This window comes from Dioscorea cayenensis, chromosome 2 (assembly GCF_009730915.1).
Source record: "Dioscorea cayenensis subsp. rotundata cultivar TDr96_F1 chromosome 2, TDr96_F1_v2_PseudoChromosome.rev07_lg8_w22 25.fasta, whole genome shotgun sequence".
NCBI classification, from domain to species: domain Eukaryota; kingdom Viridiplantae; phylum Streptophyta; class Magnoliopsida; order Dioscoreales; family Dioscoreaceae; genus Dioscorea; species Dioscorea cayenensis.
In genome coordinates this window covers 5670427-5689564 of record NC_052472.1, presented here as the reverse complement: position 1 = coordinate 5689564, position 19138 = coordinate 5670427, and the positions used below count along the sequence as shown (strand labels likewise).

At 41.5% G+C, this 19138-nt stretch overlaps 1 non-coding gene across 1 annotated transcript; it reads left to right on the top strand.

Annotated features, from left to right (window-relative positions):
- Positions 1-13816: 13816 nt before the first annotated feature.
- Positions 13817-13923, top strand: LOC120281863. Its single transcript, XR_005542820.1, has one exon. It is a non-coding gene; the product is annotated as a small nucleolar RNA R71 (small nucleolar RNA).
- Positions 13924-19138: the final 5215 nt, after the last annotated feature.

The window sequence follows — 19138 nt, the reverse complement described above, 5'->3', positions numbered from 1 at the left end:
AACGCTCGTGGTGTGTCACTCACTCACAAGGTTACCAACAAGACATATCAACCCTAGTGTCACTCTAGGGGAAATGTTCATACAATCAAGCATTCAAGGTTGTAACTCACAATAAACATCAATTTATTGAAAGCATAATAAAGAAGTTCAATGAAACGAATACATCCTAGAGTTCACAATCACCCAAGTACCCACTAGGGGTTTAGCTCTCCATGGAGCTAAGTACAATCAAAGAAATCGAATGTAAAAGCAATGAATCCATAAAGAAACCCCCTCGATGGTCGTGTCGATGGTCTTGTGGAGAGTCCTCTACTCGTCGCAAGGGATCCTTTGTCCGGCTTAGGATACACCTCGCCGGATCGGGGCCGACGAAAACTCTCCCAATAACCTTCTTCCAAACGATGCGCAATGTCGGAGCCATAGAACATCTCCAAAAACCTAGCCAATACCCCTCAAAACCCTAGCCAAAGCCCTCTCTAAAGTTGGGGAAAAGATGGAGAAAAGAATACCAAAATCGGAGCTGATTCGGCTTTAAATAGGGCTGGAATCGAGCGACTACACGGCGTGGATGCTTCACGTGCTCGTGCGGAATTTCCACACGGGCGTGGGTAATTTCCACACGGCCGTGTGGATTCTCTGAAACTGTCATTTTTGGCCGGCTGTGAACAGTAACTTCCACAGTGTTTGCTACAGTACCCTGCTACAGTGCTATGGCAAAAAATACTCCCGAATCCAGTTTTCATCGAGGTAACATAAACGGGCACATGTTTATGTCGTGGATCGCACCTGACTTATATCTTCGCGTTTGAACCTTAGCAAGATTTCCTCCAAAATCGGTGCATTGTGATCCACATTGGCTTCTTTCCTTAATAATTGGTTTCACAACCCTACCTGCATAAAAGTAACATAAAAACACACATATTAATGTAAAAACTGGAGAAAAGTAATGCTCACATAAGGAAATAGTGCTTCGCATTCATATCACACAAGCACTTATCAAAAGAATACCTTAAAATGTCTAAAATAGCGGCTTTTATAGGGGCTGGAATCAGGCATCCACACTGGTGTGTGGAATTTCCATTAATCTATTTTCTACGATCTGTGAAAAGTACCTGTTACAATGATTTTACTATAGTAAACTACTACAGTATTTCATATTGCTAGTACAACTTTTAAAGTGATTTTGAACATAACTTGTATCATCAAAAATTGCATCCACGATCTACTTTTGGTTCCTTTCTTCCACACTTGTCTCCATAACCCATCATGCACAAAATAACACAAATACACATGCATAAGAGATAAAATCTAAGAAAACTAAAGCTCATTGCAAAAAAAGAATACTTCGTATTACTATTACACAAGTACTTATCAAACTCCTCCACACATAAGCTTTTGCTTGTCCTCAAGAAAAAATAGAACATTAAAGCATATAAGAAGGGAAATTAGAAGTGCATGGCCTTAGGTTCACCAAAAGCACGCAAGCAAAGCATTCTACAAATAAGGAAAAATTTCAACACCGAATAAGAAAAATCAATGCTCTAGCTAAAAACTTGAATAAAAAAGGACAACAACCTAATATCGTTTAAGTTTGTGTAAACTCACCCAAGTCAACCCAACGTATACTCCTCAAAGCTCTAAGTAAGAGGGACTTATTTATTTACAAAAAGGAAAGAAAGTTAGAAGCTTCACACATCCTCTAAGGTAGACCTTTCCTAAGCGGCCTCTAAGGTGCCTTTCACACTTTTGAGGTGGTAGCTCTTTCTACCGGGGTAATAGCTTTCACTCATCCCATGAGATAGCTCTTTCTATCATTAGGGCATAACTAGTATCCGACTTATGAGAGTAGCTTCATACCTCATAAGTGGTAGCCCTTTCCACCCCCCCAATGCATAATAAAACACACATATACATACCATTTTTTTCATTGAAATTAAAATAGGAAACAAACTAAAAGAGTCCCTTAAACATTGAACTTGAGTTTCCACAAGGTTTAATGATCAAGTAGTACAACAAGTGTCAATCGAGTAAAAATTCTTGAGAATTCAAGTAAAACTAGAGCATGAGAAAATTCAATGTTAAAAATTCACCTACACTCAAAAACACAATCATTGCAACTAAGGTGAATTGCCATTGGCTTCATGAGCATGAACAATGAAGCATAAGTATAGAAAAGTGTAATGTGAACTCCCCCCCACACTTAAGATGTACATTGGAGTCAATGTACAGATGCAAGCACAATAAAATATAAAAAGCAATCAACACATGTGTGGAGATAGGCAATTGAAACAATACTCCCCTGAACTCGTAATGATACGTTTGATGGAGCTAGTTTCATTGAGAGTTGAGTTCTAATGGGTTATGGAGCACACATTGACCATGACCATGACTAATCCTCAAATTACAGACATACAAGACCATCTGTAAGTATACACAAGAGGGTTCAGTGAAGCTCAACAAAAACAAAATAAACTCAAGTATATAAAGATATGAAAATGAAATACAACTCGAAATAACTGAAAATAAAGGATAGACTCAGAAGGAGGATCCTTTCTGAGTAGTATAAGTCCAAAATAATGTAGAAATAATATACTGAATATAAAAGCAACTAAGAATAAAGACGCCTCAAGTGTCGTGTCATGTTCTGTCGGCTCTAATACCGCTACACGATCAACTAATTCTAGTGGTGGTGATGGTGGTGCTGGTGATGCCGGAGGAGTCAGTGGAGCTCTGGGTCTCATGATAACGGGAGAGGCTGCGTCTCGTTCTAGTGTGTTGAGACGCGTCATCACCTCTGTATGATTCGCAGCCTATATAGCATGAACCTCAGCTATCTCTACCCGTAACACCCCCACGGCACTCTCGAGCCTCTCAAAATGATTATAGGCTCAAGATAGAGAAAACATGCACACTGGAGGTGGCTCCTGTGCTGCAGGTAGTGCCTCGGTCTCCATCTGCTCCTATTGTGGCTTGGGAACAAGCTGTGGCCCTCCTGGTATGTCCACTTCCTCCTCGACTGTCTCAGGTTGAGGGATAATCATCACATAAACTCCGTCCCTGTACCGGTGGATCATCCCCATCAACCGCATTATCTCCAAGCCGAGGCATGATGGCACAATCATTTTCTTGGCCCCTATAATAGCGTCAAGTAAACCCATCCCGATGATAAGTCTGGTGATGTACGGGCCAGAGAAGAAGACTCTGACTCTCACATACTACTCCAACTGTTATAAATACTCGGCCAAAACATGTCCCAAATATAACAACTCACTCTATACCATGGAGTATAAGTATAATAGCTCCCATCTAATCAAAACTCCAGTACTATCACCGTGGTCATTCACTGATCTGCTTAGGATGCCATGAACGTATTGGTGAGAAGGTCAGGTAAGGCATGAAGCCTTCGAGACTCCTGCCACATACTGCTCCTCTCCACACAATGCCCTATAGGCACACTGAGGTGTCAGACTGCCGGGATAATCCGTCGATAACTGCTCATACTCCTCTATACTAATGAACGATTCATCATACTGACCCAATCGGACTAAAAATTGTACGACGCTCATACTATGATATTGTCTGAAGGCTCTGAACTAGATGGTGTCAACGCTCTCGATACTGGAATAGGAACGATCAAACTTGAACGACGCCAATACCTCCAAAATTAACATACGAATAGCGGGCTCTCGAATCGACAGTAAACACCTCCAGCTACCCACAGACAATAACTCCTCAACCTCGTCAGCCATCTCATCTCCTAACTGAATCTCTCTAACTATACTCACATCTGGGAACAGAGATTGGCCAACCTTGAGCTTCGACAGTCTCTCAAACCGAGCTTGATGCTCGGGAATTACAAACTCTATATGTTCAGGTGAGGGCAAGGGCTCACGTGGATGCTTGATGGTCGCTTTCTTGGTCCTCAGTGCCATATCTATAAGAATAGAAGAGAAATTGATCAAATTAATTCAATAAATCAATACTGCACAAATCCACATGGTCGTGTGGAATTTCCACACGCCCATGTGGATCCATGGGGCATGAAAACCGCACTACAAGGTTGAAAAAAAATTCCAAAAATACATCACAAATATGTTCTAAAACCACTATAAAACATGAAACATCCATTTAATCATGAAATTGAAGAACCATTCACCAGTTTAAGTGTAATAAATCAAGATAGGTGACGAGAAAAAGAAAGAAGGGTTTACCGAAGAGATGATACTCAAAAACCTTGAATGCGGCAAGAAGACACCCTAAGATCCCTATATATAGATGGTAGAAGGTCAAGAGAGTAAAGAGAACCATGTTTTGAATATTTTAGAGTTATAAAATAAAGAGGCTCAAGTAGATTTTAAAAAAAAGTCATGCCTCTTGGCGTTCTGTGCATCCACACAGGCGTGTGGAAATTACCCACGTCCATGTGACTCCACATGGGAGCTTCACTGGGCTGACATATGCCCCTGTGTGCTTTCAGGATAGCTCATGTTACCATTGAATGCATCCACACGGGCGTGTGAAAATTTCCCATGCCCGTGTTCTCGACCCATAGGGGCACCCACACGCCCCTGTCTGCTCTTTACACTCCCGAGAATTGGCTAAGTATTCCACATGCCCCTGTGGAAATTCCACACGGGCATGTGGATGCTCACAGGGGTACTCACAGTGGCACACACACGACCTTGTGTGCTCTTGGGATGGAGGAGAGACTCTGCAGAGATTCACACGGGCATGTGGAAATTACCCACGCCCGTGTGTTGTTCACAAGGTCATCCACATGGGCACTTACACGCCCTTGTGTCTTCTCAGACTAAAGACTGAACACTCTACAGAGGGCCACACACCAGTGTGGAAATTACCCGCAGTCATGTGACCGTCATAAGGCCATTCACAGGGGCATTCACACGCCCTTGTGTCCTCTCGGGATCATCTCTTGATAAACGCCTAAATGTACGTATTTTATACGTATTGATCTTGTATTATTTGTGTATATCTTGATGAATTGATGCCTGTTTGAGTATAAATTTGTTCTTTTGGTGTTACAGAGCATAAATGTGCCGAATGTAGCTCAAAAATGCAAATTGGATGAATTTGACACCAAAAACGGCATTTTTGGGGTCCCAGCACTGTAGTGTTACTCTAGCTGATCACTATTTATGCTGCGGGCATTTGGCTGTGAGTTTCACGGGCTCCATGCGCCCGCATGGGTGCCCGTTAGGTTTGCTGAAATTTCACAACCCTCGGTTACTGTAGCACCGGCATGTTTTCTGGGCATTTGGCTGTGAGCTTCACGGGCTCCATGCGCCCGCATGGATGCCCGCATGGACTGACGGGATATAAATGAAACCGATTTTTCTAGGACAAGAAGAGGAGTTTTTGGGAGAGTTCTTGGAGCCGATTTTCACCAGTCTTTAAGAGGCAAGATCACACGTTTTGGAGAAGGGAAATCAAAGGGAGAAGCTCGGTTTTGGCTAGATCTTCATCGATCTCTTCTTTGGGGAGTTTGTAGAGCGAGCGAGGGGAAGCCGCCCCCATCACGGCGTCGGTGGAAGCATTTCCACCTAGCTTGGCTTGTCTTCCTACTTCTATTGTTTAAGGGAGTTTTCTTATGCCATTTGTAGTTGTTTTCATTGACTTCTTTGCTTGTATTTGTTTGCATGGACGAGTAGACCCCAAAGGTCACCGGATGCTGGGGTGAACCTTAGGGGTGAACTAGTGTATTTGGATGATTTAATTTTTGTCTATTGCAATTGTTGTGTATTTGTGATTCATTCTTGGTGCATTTGATGTGTTGCTTACATGAGAACTCTGTAAACCAACTGCTAGGTTGTACTTGGTAGCGTGACCATCGCCCTTGTACTAGATACACCAAGTTTGGAAGGCATTCATGTATGAATACGCCGTGACCATCGGGTATTCTGTACCCCTCCACCATTAGGGCTAGACCAAGTTGTGTTCCGGCCCTAATTAGGGATTTCCCCACTTGTTAATGCAATCATATGAGGATTTGATCAGAAGAAATTCTGTGTCAATACTTATACCAGATTAGGGGTTAATTGCCGTGACCATCGGGTTGATCTAAATTAGGAAATCTCTAGGTCCAAACCTTCAATTGCATGACATTCTTATCACCCTTTGCACTTTAGTAGCCCCTAGGGAATCCGCATCCGTGACCATTTCTTTCCCCTGATTTTATACCCCTACCTTATCATAGACTCCATTTGTAGTTCTTTTATTTCAAGTAATAGATTAGAGAAACCCTTCGAATCATTCGGCTAGACAATACGCAAAAAGGAAGTAAGAGTAGATTCTTGGGCCCAGGGAATACGACCCTCTCGTGTACTTGCGGATCGCTCACCATCTCTCAATAGAAACACACGCCCGTGTGAAAATTCCACACGGTCGTGTGTCTTCTCTAGATGACTTAGAAAAAATTACAAACTCTAAAGAAAATTTTTGCATACTTTTACACACATAAAGCGTGCATATGTCATGAAGAGCTGACCAGAGCAACATGAAAACAAGCTCAAACAACCAAGAAACTACGCCAATCATAATTAGGCACACTAAAACACCAACAATTCATGAGAAAAGCACAACAATAGCATATAAAAGATCAAGACACCAACAGTCATGCTTTTATTCATGCAAGTACCAAAGTAAAACCAAGAAAAACATTAAATGCTTGGGGTGCTTCACAAGAAGCACTTGTTTAATGTCGCCAGGTTTGACGTACCTGATCTTACCTCACGGGGGCTTATATATGAAAGTTGGCCTCTTATCTACGACTTGAAAGAATGATGCACATAATTGTTTCAAGGTAGAGAGAGATTTTTCGAGCTTGTAACCACACAAGGGTCCGTCACCCTTACTCCATGCTTGAACATCACCATTAGCATTGGGGCACTTCTTGTGATGTCTCCTTGCTCGCTTCATCTTTTGGACCATCCTCTTTATGATCCCCGGGGTAGGTTGCATCTTGTCCTCTAGACTAAGTGTCAAAACTTCTTCATTCTCTACCTTTTGATCTAGCAAGCCCTCAAACAGGCCCGGACACATCATTTCCTGCATATATTCATCAATTAGCTCATCAGTAGTGTCGAGAAAATATAATATATCATCAAAATCAAGAGAATTTTGCATGGCTTCATCGAGGCAGTATGTCAACTTGTCATAAACAACTCGTAATGTCAACTGTCCACCGTCCATGTCAATGAGAGCCTTGGAAGTGCGCAAGAATGGCCTCCTAAGTATCAATGGAACCTTGGCATCCTCATCAACATCCAACACCACAAAGTTTACAGAAAATATGTACTTGTCAACTTTTACAAGTCCGTCTTCAATGATGATTCTCAGCTGTCTACCTGTTGGATCAGCCAATTAAAGTGCCATCCGAGTGGGTCTAGGTCTCCCAAACCTAGCTTCTGAAAGAAAGTATATGGTATAACATTGATGCTATCCCCTGAATCCGCCAATGCCTTTTCTTCCCCCAAATTAAAAATGTTGCACAGAACGATAAAGCTCTGTGGTCCTTCTTCTTGTTCAGCATATTCTTTTCCAACACCGTCGAACAAGAGCTATGACAACGCCCCTTGAGTATGTCCCGCAAGTGCACTGGTTTGTTGAAGTGATAAAATCCCAGGTGAGTGGGTATCGTATCCACAAGGAGTATGGAGTAAAAATACATAAATTGTTTCTTAAATAATCGAAATATGAATAGTGATTTATGTAGTAAGCTGTAATGCAAACAAAAGTAAAAGAGACAAGAGAGAGAGCACAAGTAAAGGAGAGGTAAGGCAATCGATATAAATGGGGTACTCAGATATTGATCTTCCTAGGACAATCATTTCAAGTACAAAAACTCTCTATTATGCTTCCTAACTAATGCCTTAATGAGTCATGGAGATCCTTTAATACGTGGTCCCAAATCTAAGGTCAACCATGCCTAACCCTATACATGTCCCGGAGGAGAAATTGAACAATCTCTCAACCTCACACTCCTATAGAATTACAATGAGTTCTAGGGATTCCAAGTGATAAATCCTCTTCCTTTATGTAGACCTAACCCTTTAGTCCAGGCGGAAGGTCCCTAGCCACAATTAAGCCCTAGATGCTAAAATCACTTCAATGCTTTACTCCATTGCACTCGCAACTAAGCCCCAGCAGAAGGTCATTCCTTAGCCGATTTACTCTATTATGACCGCAAAGAACTCGAAGAATTGGAGGTAGATTAAATCACACCAGAGGGGAAAGGGGATGCTCCGCTACCTCTCGACTCACCTTCTCACCCCTCTCCAATCTAGCTTTGTCTAACTCTCGTGGTGTGTCACTCACTCACAAGGGTTACCAACAAGAACTCTCAAACCTAGTGTCACTCTAAGGGAGTATTCATACAATCAATGGATTAAAGATTGGAACTCAATAAAAACATCAATTAATGAAAGTATAATAACAAGGTTTAATGAAATGGATACATCCTAGGGTTCACAATATAAGTACCCACTAGGGGGTTTAGCTTTAGATGGAGCTAATTACAATCAGTGAAATTGAATGTAAAAGCAATGAATCCATAGAAAACCCCCTCGATAGTCATGATGATGGTCTTGTAGATAGTCCTCTATTCATCCAAAGGTCCATTTATCAGGCCTAGGATACACATCGCCGGATCGGTGCCGATGAAATCTCTCCCACTAATCTTCTTCCAAACAGAGTGCGATGTCAGAGCTGTAGAACTTTTCCTAATCCCTAGCCAATACCTCTCAAAACCCTAGCCGCAGCTCTCTCTCAAGTTGGGGAAAAGATGGAGAAAAGAATACTGAAATCGTGGCTGAAATCGGTTTTTAAAGGGCTGGAATCAGGAATCCACATGCCCCTATGAATATTTCACATGGCCTGTGTAGAATTAACGCACGGGCATGTGGAATTTCCACACGCCCGTGTGGCATCTCTGGACAACTCCTTCTTCGGTTGGCTGTGAACAATACCTGCTATAGTTTTTCGCTACATTGTTCCTACAGTGCCCTGCTACAGATTTTAGCATCTTGTACCTGATTTATGTCTTCACTTTTGAACCTTCTCAACATTTCCTCCAAATCATGCACTCACGATCTACATTAGCTTCTTTCTCTAAGATTTGGCTTCACAAACCTATATGCATGGAAGTAACATAAATACACACATATTAGTGTTAAAACCCGACAAAAGTAACACTTTGCATTCTTATCACACAAGCACTTATCAAGGCATCTAAGATCACAGATGCACTCTCCTCCAACTTCCACTTGTTGGTCAAGAGGCCGTTGAGAAACTTTGCATAGAGAGGCATTTGAGACTACGCCCATACAAATAGAATGTTGATATGCAACTACTTTAATAGACCCAAGAACTTCTTGTATTTCTCATCATTTTGTCATTCTTCAATCTTGAAAAATAGGGGATTCTTGGCTTGTACGGTGGGGGTGCCACCTCCTTATCTTTGTTTCTCTCCTCAACCTCAATGACCTTGGGTAGCTCAACATTGGTCTTCGCACTAGGGCTTCACAACCACTTCTCAAAGTAATCATCTTCATATGTTCTCTTGGGTTTATCTCTGTGTTGCTAGGTAAACTTCCTTGAGGTCTTTCCAAAAGTGACTTCACAATTTGGCCCAGTTCTACATGTTTGGTGCTTGTTGTTGTTGTTGGAAACCCAGTGGTGCTATAACCTTCTGTTGCCCTTGATTACTCCAAGAAAGGCTTGGGTGGCTGATAAGTGCTTGTGCGATATGAATGTGAACCGTTCATTCCTTATGTTGAGCATTACTTTTCTCAGGTTTTTTCACTAATATGTGTGTTTTTATGTTACTTTCTTGCAGGTAGGATTGTGAGGCCGAGTATGAAGGAAAGAAGCCAATGTGGATCACAATGCACCGATTTTGGAGGAAATCTTGTTAAGGTCCAAATGACAAGACATAGGTCGGATGTGAGATGCTAGAGTGTGTGCCAACCTCCTCGTATTCGAGTTTGGTACATCCATTTAGAGGGGCACAAAGGCAGTCACAGTTGAGCATTCTGATTTATGCACATAGAACAAGAGCTTCACCAACTTGCCTATCATTGAAGAAGCAAGTGATCCACGACGTAAACGTGTGCCCGTTTCCGTTACTACGATGAAAGTATGTATTCGGGAAGCTATTCGAGCGAGGATACTGTAGCGATCTTGCTCACGTGTCGAGAAAAGCGGAGTTCAGAGAATCCACATGGGCGTGTGGAAATTATCCACACCCATGTGGAAATTCCGCACGGGGGCGTGAAGCATCCACGCCCGTGTAGTCGCCCGATTCTAGCCCTATTTAAAGCCGAATTAGCACTAATTTTAGTATTCTTTTCTCCATCTTTTCCCCAACTTGAGAGAGGGCTTCGGCTACGGTTTTGAGTGGTATTGGCCAAGGTTTTGGAGAGGTTCTACTGCTCCGACATCGTCATTCCTAAGGAAGAAGGTTGGTAGGTGAGCTTCCGTCGAGGCGTATCCTATACTGGACGAGGGAATCCTTGGACGACGAGTAGAGGGCTTTCCATAAGACCATCGACACGACTATCGAGGGGGTTTCTTTATGGATTCATTGCTTTTACATTCTATTTCTTTGATTGTACTTAGCTCCATGGAGAACTAAACCCCTAGTGGGTACTTGGGTATTTGTGAACCCTAGTATGTATTCGTTTCATTGAATCTCTTTATTATGCTTTCAATTAATTAATGTTTATTGTGAGTTCCAATCTTGAATGCTTGATTGTATGAACATTTCCCCGAGAGTGACACTAGGGTTTAGAGTTCTCGTTGGTAACCTTGTGAGTGAGTGACACAACACGAGCGTTAGATAAAGCTAGGTTGGAGAGGGTTGAGAGGGTTGAGAGGGTGAGTCGAGAGGTATAGGAGTGTCCCCTTTCCCCTCCGACGTGATAGATTCTACCGCCGTTCCTCGAGTTCTTTGTGGCCATAATAGAGTGAATGGTCTAAGGGATGAACTTCCGCTGGCACTTAGTTGCGCGTGCAACGGAGTGAAGCATTAAGGTGATCTTAGTATCTAGGGCTTAATCATGGTTAGGGACCTTCCACCTAGACCAAAGGGTTAGGTCTATAATTAGGAAGAGATTTATCACTTGGAATCCCTAGAGCTCATTGCAACTCTATGCGAGTGCGAGGTTGAGAGGTTATCCAATCTCTCCTCCGGGACATGTATAGAGTTAGGCATAGTTGACCTTAGATTTGTGACTATGTAGTTAAGGATTTTCACGACTCACCATTGCATTGATTAGGAAGCATAATAGAGGGTTCTTGCACTTGAAACAATTATCCTTGGCGGAGCATTATCTGGGTACCCCAACTTTATCGATTGCCTTACCCCCTTCTTTACTTTTGCTCTCTTACTTGTTGTCTTTATTGTTGAGAATTGAATCATTGTCACACTTATCATCATTGATCTTTCACATAGCTAAGAATCGAATTAAGTATTTTTATTGCCTATTCCCTGTGGATTCGATACTCGCTCATCTAGGATTATTACTTCGATAAACTCGTACACTTGCGGGATATATGCAAGGGGATCTTGTCAGTGGCTCCTCCACCCCGGATTATAGGTATTGCTATTCAGATTTCCTTGACCGCTCATTGCATTATCTACAAAATCAACTCGTTCCATGGGGTTTGAACCACCAATAGAAATTGAGCAATCAGACGGGACATGTCCTCCCTCACACCCAGTATAACTCAACATGGCCACTGATCTAAGAACCGTTAGGGTGTCTAACAAGAACTGTCCGAATATGAGTGTGAACTGCAAGTACACTAGTGTCAAAGTAATAATTGCCCCGGTGAGTCAATAGTCAAATCCATAGGAAACCGAAGTATTAGTATTAACTATCGCTCAGTTATCTAGTCAGAATCAATGAATGTGATGACTTGAACTAATCACGAGAGAAGTTAATAAGCAAGCAAACAGGAAAGGAATAAAGTGAAGGAGTTCTTAATCAATTAAGATGGGGTACTGAGGCAATGCTCCCCCTAGGATCTAACATAAATCTCATGATTCACTAAATGCCTCTAAACCGAGTTTAATTGAGTCGAGGTAATCCAAGAACAACTAGTCTACATCTCTAAGCAATAAGTACTAGTCCTCTATAAGGTCCTGGTGGAGAAATCGCTCAATTTCAACACCTTACAACCCATATGACCGCAAAAAACTCTAGGCATACCTAGGAGTGAAACCGATTCCTAAAAGTAGATCCAACCCTAATTCCCGGTGAAGGATCCCTAACCCCCTACAAGGTCTCAACAGAGAAATCTATCAATCTTATGCCTCACAACAAATATGGTTGCAAAGAGTCTAGGGAATACGGAGATAGGAAATACTCAATCGGAAGGGAAAGGGGACACACCACTATCTCATGACTCACCATCTCATGCTCGTTTAACCTTGGTATTCTAACTCAAATAGAGACCTTACACATCAAAGTAACAAATCAAACAATGTAGATTAACCACAAAGATCAATAACACATGCAAGTAATGAAATCACAACGTTAAAACTCAAATCAACTCGGATTAACTAGAAATATAAAGCAAATCAATACAATGAATAGATCCTATGGTTAATATGACCAATAACCCACTAGGGTGTAGCCCTCCATGGGGCAAGTTACAATACAATGATTACTACAATGAAAGCAATGAAAAATATGAACGTAAACCTCTTTGATTTTGTGATGAATGGCCTTGATGGATTGCCCACCGTCTTGAAGATTCCTCCTTTGAAGTTAGGTCACGGGTGGCTGCCTCTTGCTATGACGAAGAGAAGACCGATCAAAGTTGGTGATGGACTCCCCCAATGTTGCCAAAGACCTCCTTCTAAACCTTAGCCACCTTGCCTTCAAAGTGCTCAATAAAAGCTCCGCAAAAAGTCTCCCAAAAATAGGGCAAACTGTGTATTTATAGCTCAGATTCGTGTCTGTCAGGTGCCCATAATGCCTGTGTGGATTTTCAATGTGGCGACGTGGGCTGTAAGAATTTCCACGCAGGCACGTGCAATTTCAATGCGCGGTGCGAACAGTAACATTGCTACAGTACTACTACATGGGAATTGCTACAGTACTTTACTACAGAAATTTTCACAAACACCATCCAAACATTCTCCTCTTGAGGCCACATAATCGGGCACATGATAATGTGGTAGGCTATAAGACTTTTCTTCATCAACATGTCATCGAGAGATCTTGCAATCTTCATTAAGAGAAGGAACATAAAGATGTGATTGCCTTTGTACCCAACTAGTGAATTGACTTGAATCTCATAGGAAGTTGGCACACATCTTCACATTCTTAAACTCCTCTAGTTTCTTGGTTTTTGAATTGCACAAGAACTCTCAACATTGTGCCTTTATAGCCTATCTTTCCTCCCTTTTAATTCTTCAAGGCATTCACAGCCTAATTGCACAAAAGAACACCAAATACACAATATTAGACATAAACCATGGTAAAGATGATGCTCAATGCATGTAAAACATATATAAAGATATGTCTACTCAAGCACTTATCATAACTTCTTGCTCAAAGACTCAACCTGGGCTGCTAATGATGTGACTATATCGATCTCATGAAGTCTAGCTACCTTCTTCCTATCTCGTGTGTTCCATTGATAACTGTTCATAGCCATTTCTTCAATAAGATGTCAGTCTTCTTTGGGGGTCTTGTTTCCTAAGGTACATCCTATTGCAAGATCAAGTAATTGCTTTATGCCTGGGTTCAACACACTATAGAAAGTCTAAATGATCATCCACTAGGGGAATCCATGGTGAGGACATTTTCGCAGATGCTCCTTGAACCTGTCCCATGTCTCAAAAAGTGACTCTAATTCCGTTTGCACAAAAGAAGATATCTCATTCCTAATTTTCACAGATTTTCCAGGAGGAAAATATCGGGTAAGAAAAGCTTCTACTATCTCCTCCCATGTAGTGATCGATGCTCTAGGTAATGAATGTAGCCATTGCTTTGCTCTCCCTTTTAAGGAAAATGGGAAGTGCTCTCAACTTGATATCATCACCCATAACACCATTAATCTTGAGCATGTTGCCCACTTGCAAGAAGTTCTCAATAAGATTGTTTGGATCCTCATTGGCCAAACAATTAAACTTTAGTAACTGTTGTAACATTTGGATGAAGCCGGGCTTAAGCTCAAAACTCTGAGTTGTAATCGGTGGTCACACAATACTAGACTACTTGCCAAGAACTGTGGGTCGTGCATATTGTGAGAGTGTCCTCTGCTGCTCATTCTATTTTGCCATATTATCAGATCCTTTACCTTATATCTTAGCTTGATTTGACTATTCTTGCATAGGTTCATTTTCCTTTCTATAAATTCTCCTTCCAATGTCTGGATGAACTTTAACCAATGTTAAAGGCTTTCCTTGGGTCATAACCTAGAGCTGCAACCAAAGAAAGAAAAACAAATTAGAATGATGGAAGAATAAGAAAATGTGAAATAGAGCACGAGATGAATAGCTAAAATTAGATAAAGCAAAATGGTTCCAAAATGCCTATTCATCGGCAATGGCGCCAAAAACTTTGACACACCCCCTGCAAGTGCGTACCACAAGTGCACGGGTTGTCGAAGTAATAAAATAACCTGATGAGTGGGTAGTCATATCCACAGGGAATAGTGCTAAAAAACACAAGTATTACTATTTAGCTATAGTGAAGATGATTTAAGAGTGGTGTGAACAATATCAGTACAAATAGAAATAAAGTAAAGAAGAAAGAGATGAACGAATTGAATAGCTAAGAAGAATAAGAAAGTGTGAAATAGAACACGAGATGAATAGCTAAAATAAGAAAGTGCAAAATGCTTCCAAAACGCATATTCCCCGACAACGGCGCCAAAACCTTTGACACACCCCTTGAGAGTGCGTACCACAAGTGCATGGGTTGTCGAAGTAATAAAGTACCCTGATGAGTGGGTAGTCGTATCCACAGGAAGTAGTGTTAAAAAACACAAGTATTGTTATTTAGCTATAGTAAAGATGATTTACGAGTGGTGTGAACAATATCAATACAAATAGAAATAAAGTAAAGAAGAAAGAGACGCAATAATAGGAGAAGCAATTGATAAAAAATAGGGCACCCAGACATTGCTCACCCTAGGACTATTTTTTCAAGTGCAAGACCAATCATTATATTTTATAACTGATATCTACTGAGTCGTGGAAATCCTAAGACACACGGTCCCAAACCTAATGTCAACCGTGACTAACCCACACACTATACCCTAGCAGAAAGGGATACTCTCGACGGCTCACACTATGTGGGGTTGCATGAAGATTTTAGGATTCCAACTTATAAACCCTATTCCCTAATATAAATCTACTCTTTTGGTCCAGGCAAAAGATCCGAGTCACGATTAAGCCCCAGCACTAAGGATTACTTCAACACTTCACTCTGCGCTCGAGCAACTAAGGAAAACTGGAGTTTGTCTTTTAGCAATTCACTCTAATGTGATCATAAAGAACTCTTGGAATGTGGAGGTAGTATAAATTACCTCGCAAGGGAAAGGGTACGTTACGCTACCTCTCAACTCACCCTCTTGACCCTCTCCAACCTAGCTTTGTCTAACCCTCATGGTGTGTCACTCGTCCACAAGGATTACCAAAATAGATTCTCAACCATAGTGTCACTCTAAGGGAAATCAATTCTACAAGCATTGAAGGTTGGAACTCAATTAAAAATATCAATTAAGGAAACATAATGAGAGATCAATGAAACAAAATCATCCAAAGGTTTACAAGTCCAAGCACCCACTAGGGGTTTAGCTCTCCATGGAGCAAGATACAATCAATAATGAAATCGAATATAAAAGTATGCAACCCACTAAAACCCTATCGTAGTCCGTATCGATGGTCTTGTAGACTTGCCTTGTCTTCTCCAACGGTTTCATCATCAAGCCTACAGTAAACATAGCCGAATCAATGCGAACGAAAGACCCCACAATATGTATCTTTCGAAGGAATGTGGTGTTGAAGCCCATAGAACCACTCCAAAGACCTAGGCAAGACCTCTCCAAACCCTAGCCTCGAGCACCTCCAAAGATGGGGAAAAGTTGAGAAAAGAATTCCTTAAAATTTTTGACATTGCGGTTTTTATAGGGGCTGGAGTCGGGCATGACATGGGAATATATTTTCTGCGATTTGTGAACAGTAACTGCTACATTGATTTGCAACATTAAACTACTACAGTAATCCACCAAAATACTCCCGAATCCACACTTTTCATCGAGGCCACATGAATGGGCAGACATTGATGTGTTAACCGCAAGTATACAGGTCGCACGCAAGTAATATAGTAGTACCCCATGAGGGGCACGGTTGTCGAACCTCAGAGATCGTACTAAAAATACTAACTTAACACTAATCTCTAGTGATAGTTAAATGGATGATGAAGTCGAGTGAAATAATAGAACAGTTAAAGGGAAAATAAGAAAAATAAAGGATGGAGATAAGGCGATTGGATCAAGTGTCAACAAAAGGGAACAATACCTCGGGATGTTCCCCTTGCACTCAAAAATGCTCGTTCACTCACTCTTAAGTTCTACCAGGTACATTCTAAGGTTCTAGTGTGTGCTCAGTAGCAATGTGGCAGCTGTGGTTCTCAAATGCACTAAGTTTTGCTAAGGTAACTATGGCCTCTTGCCCATCAAGTTTTGCAATAAGGCCAGGTAATCCCAACTATGGCAATCCACACATCGAGTCATACCCAAGCAACTTTTCATGTTAAACACTTCGAGTTATACCAACACAAAATTAACTCAAGAAACAAAAGAGTGTTAGTATTTTTAGCATCCAAAGTACAAGGTTCCCATCCCGAGGCACCGTGGCTGGTTAGCCCTACATGGGTGGGTACAACATAGAGGAGAAAAGACTAGATCTAGAGAAAGAAGACATGACTCCCTTTACTCTAAGATATGACTCCAATGTTAACCTCCTTGTGCTAACACCACTTCCCTTGCCTCCAACTTGCTCCTTTACACCATAGAAGATGTGGATAAGCTCGATCTTCGTCCTCATCAAAGTCCTCCCGGTGGAGAAGCAAATCCACGAACCAAGATGAAGAAGAACCCTAAAAACTGGAGTTTAAAAGGCATTTATCGGGTTTGATATGGTCTGCACATGATTGTCTCTCAGATCGTGTCATGTAGTGGATGACATAAATGACAAGGAGTGTCTCAGTGAGCAAAGTTCAGGGGCAAGGACACGATCTTGTTGTGATCGTGCGATGCCATGTCATGATCGTTTCATGGGCACCTAGCTCGTGTCAATAATTTTCCCATGAGTTCGTCGATTGTCTTCCCTCGACACACATCTTTGAAGCACATGGTCGGCACAGATATGAAACAAGTATGGATCATCCGAAAAGTAATTATTCAAATTACTAAAAAACCTTTTCTTCTATTGAAAGTAAGGTCCTGTTTCAGTACTTTCCCCGATAAATAATTTAAAAAATCCGTGAACCGTGGCGTGTCTTCTGACTCACAATCTTGCCCTGCATACAAATGCTCTTCGGGAAAGAAGTTATTAATTTCCTTACTAGCCGGATCTTGCCCTTCACAACCCACTAACCTGGATAGGTGATCCACAACTACATTTTTGGTTCCTCTCTTGATGAGTGGCGCTCCACGGCATATGAGAATTCGAAGCTCTATAAAGAAATAGTAAAAGAGTACCACGACAAACATATCAAGCACCCTAAACAATTTCATGAGGGAGATCAAGTTCTGTTGTTCAACTCCAAGTTGAAATTATTTCCAAGGAAGCTAAGATCACATTGGTCAGGTCCATAAACGATTACCCAAGTCTTCCCACATGGAGCTGTTGATGGTAACCGACCCGGAAAATTGCACTTTTAAGGTCAATGGACAATGATTGAAATCATACTTTAATAATAATACTCCAAAATCAATTGGCGGTGGCTTCAAACTCTTTGAACCCCCATGAGGTAAGTAATGAGGTGCGTCAGGCTCGCATTTACTGGCATTTTTTGTATTCTAGGTCTTAGTTCATTTCAATTTTTGTATTTCATAGACTTGCTTGTTTTTGAATAAGTTCATGCTCACACACTTGGTACATTGTTCCAATGAATTTTATTGTGGTATATTTGTCCAGCTTCTTGAAAAACTCATGTTTTGGTATCATTTAATGCGCTAGATGGTGGTTTTATTCATTTCATTCATTTTTGGTGAAGTCTTCGAGCGTGCCATATCATTTTTACATCATTTGAAGCATGATTTCAGAGTTTAGAGTGCTTTTAAAAGTCATACGGCCATCCATAGGTGTATGAAGGTCATCTGGGACAAGCACAAAGCCAATCCAGTGGCTCTGTGCTATCCCAGACGGCCCCCCTACGGGGCCGTCTGGGGGCGCACCCAGACTCTGCCGAGAGTATCTCTCGGCACAGACGGTCCCCATACTGGGCCGTATGGGGGCTGTATGGGCCGAGCTTGGCCCTTTAAACCGCTCTCTCTCTCTCTTCTCTCTTCCATTCACTCATTTCTCTCTTCTTTCCACCAAATTTCTCTCTTCTTTCTCCCTCATTTCTTTGCCAAAGCTCCTCATTTTTTCTCCTAAATCCTCTCCTCATCCATTGGAGACTTCGAGCTAGTGGTTTCCCTCAAGTTTAAAGCTAGTTTTCTCAAGATGTCATCGGTATGCTCTTTCCATGCCCTAGTTTTATCTTTCTTATTCTTGGTACATTTTTGGAGCTTCTGTGTGGAAGTTTTCAAGTATTTTGCTTGGTTTGGATGATGTGAATGTCATAGAGGAGTTTTCATTCGAATTTATGTAAAAAATATTTTGATTCCATGAATATAGGGGAAACTCTTGCTGTATGAATAGTGACCATACGGCCCCATACGACCGTATGGCCACAAAAATTTGGTTTTTCATTCTTTTCCCCTATCTCTTGTACTTTATTTTGATTTATTTTGAATCCCTTAAAGCGTGACCAAGGTTTATCTTTGTTGTAGGGATGCCTCACACCAAAAGACTCGCGTCCAAATGCCCAAGACTTACCACACCCTCATATGCACCCGACAAACCCGTCTTCAAGTTGGCACATCATCC